The sequence below is a fragment of the Lepidochelys kempii genome, chromosome 2 (genome assembly GCF_965140265.1).
Source record: "Lepidochelys kempii isolate rLepKem1 chromosome 2, rLepKem1.hap2, whole genome shotgun sequence".
In the NCBI taxonomy this organism is placed as follows: Eukaryota; Metazoa; Chordata; order Testudines; family Cheloniidae; genus Lepidochelys; species Lepidochelys kempii.
Genome location: NC_133257.1, coordinates 66,696,168 through 66,701,223, shown reverse-complemented (window position 1 = coordinate 66,701,223; position 5,056 = coordinate 66,696,168). Strand labels below are relative to the sequence as shown.

The following is a 5,056-nucleotide window of genomic DNA, read 5'->3' as shown; positions in this document are numbered from 1 at the left end:
CCAATGTATGCAAGATTAAACTCTAATAGAATTTTTTGAGCATTTATTATTATGATTCTATTTCTTACAATATATATGTGGATTATTAACAATTTCCTTTTGTTATTCCATTTCTTTCATTTTTGACTTGTTGGAGGCAGATAATTCAGCTACATATAATGTCAGCTAAAATAAATATATTAGCACAACCCAACCACAATCAAGTGAGCCAAATAACTGATCAGAAAAGTGAAGGTAAAGCTAATAATTTAAGATAGAGGTGATCAAATTGTTGGATTCATGGGCCATGTGCAGTGGCAGCATCATAATCTGTGAGGTTAAGCTGAGGCATGATTATTGCTAATTGAAAACTTTAGCTGAGGCTCTCATCTGCAACACTCTCAAGGACGATGCACTTTTGCCCACATACTGAACTGCACTTCAAGTCAATGATTCTTTACATCTGGTGTAGCTTTCCTCTCATTTTCCATGCTCCCTTCTAGTGAGAACATGCTTCTGTCTTCTATAAGTGCATGCCAAAAATCAGCCACACAGGAACAGAGGTTATTGCCAGTGGCTTGACTCTTCCTTTGCACCATAACTCCTGTGCAAACAGATCTTGGTCTCCCTCTGGTAGTTAGCTAGACAGATGTATTGGACCCGAGGCACTGTAGCCCTGCACCCTGCAGGTCATTCAGTGTAAAAGGGGTGCACAACATTGACACCCTCTTTGCACAGATGTAAATCACTACATATGTAAATGACTACACAGAGGACCAGGCCCGTAACCTCTGCGGCAGCAAATAGTGAATACAGTGCTAGGTGTCTCTCTATAGTAAAAGAAGGACATCTGTTTTTTTATTTATTTAAAAAAAAACAAAACAAAAAAACTCCAAGAAATTCTGTCTGCTAAATGCATTAGGAGAGGCTTGTGAGTTTGTAAATACCAGAGAGCCATTCAAGTGCAAAACTGATGTTTTTTAGAAAAAATATTCTTAATTTTGTCCCCATTCAAACATTGACTTGAACAACACTTTTTTTTTTTTTTGTCTTTTGTCAGGATTTCTGCCCCCTATTAGATCAACAGCTTCTTGTTTGAAAAAACACATCTGGCTTCTAAAATCAGCCTGTCCATCAATGAAACATGGTTTTGGAAGGGAGACCAGAAGGTGGGACTGCAGATTAGGCTATAGGCATATTTCCAAGTAGAATTTCCTTCATGGCAATTTTGAATGTTTGGAATATTCAATAAATATTGAAATTCAGTTTCATACGTGGGCTGTGCAATTTAAAGCTAGTCTAGAGCACATCATTGGTCCATCAGATCTAGCCTTCTGCTACCAGTTGTGACCAGAGCCTGGCTGCAAATGTCAAAAGCCAAAATAACAACAAAAACATTGTGCACTTGGGCAACTGTGCAACGCTAACCTTATAAGAAAACATCCTTCCTGACAGCACGCATGACGTGTGCTTAATAATACTTATTATACTCTATTATCTTAAATGCAAATGCTAGTAAGGGCCACATAATTTGTCTATATCTTTTTAGAATCCAGTCATAAAATTCACTGTTTCACTCAATGTCTCTTGGGGCTGGGAATTCCATACATTGCATGAAATAAAAATGTCTTTGTATTTGTTCTTCATTCAGCTGCTATTAGCTAAGCAACATCTTCTTGTAACCTGGGACGGGGAAAAAGGAGGGTGTGATATTTTTTCACCAGGCCCTACTAATCATTCTGATGGTCCAGTACTGGTTTGTGAGTATAAGAATTAAAAAAAAATGAATGAATGAACAACAAAATACACAGTGAAAATGAACACCTTTAAGCACATATTTAAATCTTACTGGAGGACATTCTATTTGGGAATATGCCCATAGTCTAATCTGCAACCATTTTAAATCTACAGGATTTAAACATGTGCTTAAGTGCTTTGCTGAATAAGGTTGAATTGACACCTCTGTTCGGGACTTCGTGCTGATCCTATTCCATAAAATGGATCACAGCATGGCTCCTTATAGTTTTGAGAGCAGCAAACAGGTCTCAAAGATACAGCATAGACCAGTTTAAAAGACTAATAATTACCGGTAGGTAATAACCACTTTTTTCTTCTTCTCATTTTACCTGATGTCTATGAGTCTGATCTTACACTATTGAAGTCAATGGGAGTTTTGCTATTGACTTCAATGGTGTAGGAACAAACCCTCTATCTTGTGCCCAAATAGCCTACTACTGTTATCATTGCTTGATTCCAGTTGTTCTCCATAGTTTAGTAACATCACTGGATTTTTCATTTCAGAAATTGGACTCTTACCCCTCAGTTCACTTATGGCAACTGTTGGCTTCTCTAATTAACAATAATGGGAGTAATGCACTCATGCATCAAGCAGAGAAAAGAGCCCTTCTTTTTGCCCTGTGATCTCTGTTTTTTCAGCTTGCAGCCACCCCCTCTAATTTACACGCTTGATAACTATCTCATCCTTATCCTCTCCTCCATCCAGCATTCATATTTCTCAGCTAATAGCTTCCCCATCTCTTTTCTATCCAACATGCTTTGATCTATTTTTTCACAGCTTGAACAAGGTGTCATTGTCAAACTGTGGCCTCCAATTTTGTTTTTCATTTTCATGCTCATTTTGTCATTCTCTATCCATTAACTGAAGTCAGTGGGACTTAAGCATATGCTTTGGGCTTTGCCAAAAAGGGATGGACTTAAGCTCATGCTTAACATTAAGCAAAGCTTCAGTGTTTGGCCGAGTTGCGATCTGAGTGAGTGGTTCTTCACTTTCCTGCCTCCACACTGTAGGGCCAGTCTTGCACCTTTGAAGTCAATGGGAGCTTCAAAGAGTGCAGGAACATGCCCTAGATCAGGCTGTAAGTACTCCTTCAACCTCCTACGATCCTCCTCCTGGTCTTTTCTGTTCCACTCCAGGAACCTCCTGAATCTTTCATTGTCCACTTTCTCTCTTGTTCAGCTCCTTGATAGGCCTCTCATTACCGTGTCTCCACCAATGCAAAGCAGCAGGACTGCCGCGTAACATTCTGGAGCTCCTTCAGTTCTCCCACTCTTCAATGAACCTACCCTCTGCATGTGTCACCCATAACCATCATCAGTATGGCACTCTGTCCCTCTCTAGTGGTGGCTGGGTCATGTCTAGAGGTTAGTGTACCTGCTACACGGAGCTGGGTCTTTTACTTCAGGCAGTTGAGGCTTAAGCTTTTAAACGAAATGACAAGCAACAGAAATCATTTCATTTCCCTGTTTGCTTACATGTAGAAAGAAAAATAACCTTCCACTCTGCTGATGTCAAACTGAGTATGGGATAGGTATGTAAGTTAAAAAGAAAACACTCACCAACAGAGATCATTTCATTGGTAAGATAAAGAGAACAGCTAAAAGTTACAAGTGATTAAAATGGGACTGTACAGCGTCAAAGAACCAGCAAATACTTAACAGAACAACTATACAAATATTGGTGACAAAGAATGTCATCACCACCAGAGTCCCCTGCATCTCCATTGGCAAAAGGTAACAAATAATGGGCCAGATCCTCAGCTAGTGTAAATGGCACAGCTCTCTTGAAATCAGTGGAGCTACATCAATTTACACCAGTTGAGAATCTGGCCCAATGGCTATTATAATACTAGCCTGGCAATTACAGGCAGCTGTTGAAATGCCCTGACCAAGTGATTCTCACTCTGGCTTGAGAAATTCTTCACCCATTTTTGCCTCTGTGGTCCCTCATTTGTGGATCACCCGCTTTTCTTTCCCAAACACTAGAATATGGCACTTAGAAATCATGGTCATAATGTATTCAATAGCAAAATCACTGTGCTTGTTTTGGATCCTTTCAGATGTATATTGTTCTACTATTCTGCGCTTGATGGGATGGAAGCTGAAGCAACACCTGTCAAGGCTGGTGTAATTAGTATATGGTTCAATAAGCCAATGGATGTCTGAAAATCACAGGGTGGATGGATACCCGAATGCTGTCCATGGTGTGTGAAGACTGCCATTCTGACTGCGCTGGAAAAAGACACAATCCCTGAAATTTCTGCCAGCTTATGTAAATGTCTAGGAATTGGCATCAACAATTCCTAGACATTTACATAAGTCAAATAACTCAAAAATTCTCCCCTTTTCTTAAAAAAAAAATCTAGTTCATGAAATGTAAACTATCTGCATTAACACAATGTGAAATTTGCCTAGTTAAAATCACAAAAAGTCAAGAAATGCAAAAGTTAAGATCCCCTCAGCAGCATTGGCTTGGCTGTAGAACACTTATGTAGTATAGTCTGTATTTTTGTTTTTCTGGTTTGATGTGTAGCTTAATATTCTGTATTACTTTTTATGTAGTCAAATGTCTATTGGAAAGCATATGTGAGGCTCAGTGCAGCTGAGTTAATGCTACCACCGGAAGCTTAATTTTTGTATACCCTATTTTTTTAAATTTTTAACTGTGCAAACTTACTATAGCATTAATACAGCGGTTTGGATTTAATAAAGGTTTGAGCTGAAACAGAACCATGTGAGTTCTGGCAATTCTCTCAAGGCCGTGGCTGTACTGATTTACAGGCAAGGGGAAAAGGGAAGAACAAGGAAGTTCCGGCTCATGGCTTTCTAGTTGTGGGAGCAGAGTTAAATTCTGATTTGAAGAGTAAAATCAGAGCCAGGGCCAATGGATGAAGGAACTTTTACTCACAAGAAGATCCTCCTTCTCTGAAACTTTCAGCAGCAAGAAGTTATGGTTTAACCAGAAACTGGCAAAGTGTGGCTAGAGGGGAGATGCAGGGCTCAGAGTTCAAGGTAATGGAGAGTTGTACTGTTAATAATTCTCAGTGTAGAGGAGATCTCCAGAGATGAAGATGAAGAGATGGAGATCTCCACTGAGTTCTGCCATTTTGAGGAAACAGAGGAATGAAAATGGTCAAGGAAAGAGCCCAGCAGAGCTCTGTAACAGAAAGAATGAGAACCACAGGGGAAGGTATAAAGCCAAATGGAAATTCCAGCAGATTCCATGAAAATCCTTCTTCTGGTCTATTTTCATTTCTAAGAGCCCTTGGATACTGAACTC

General features: G+C 39.5%; 1 non-coding gene across 1 annotated transcript; it reads left to right on the top strand.

Annotated features, from left to right (window-relative positions):
* Positions 1–282: 282 nt before the first annotated feature.
* Positions 283–416, top strand: LOC140907977 (U4 spliceosomal RNA). The gene has a single exon (XR_012157689.1). It is a non-coding gene; the product is annotated as a U4 spliceosomal RNA (small nuclear RNA).
* Positions 417–5,056: the final 4,640 nt, after the last annotated feature.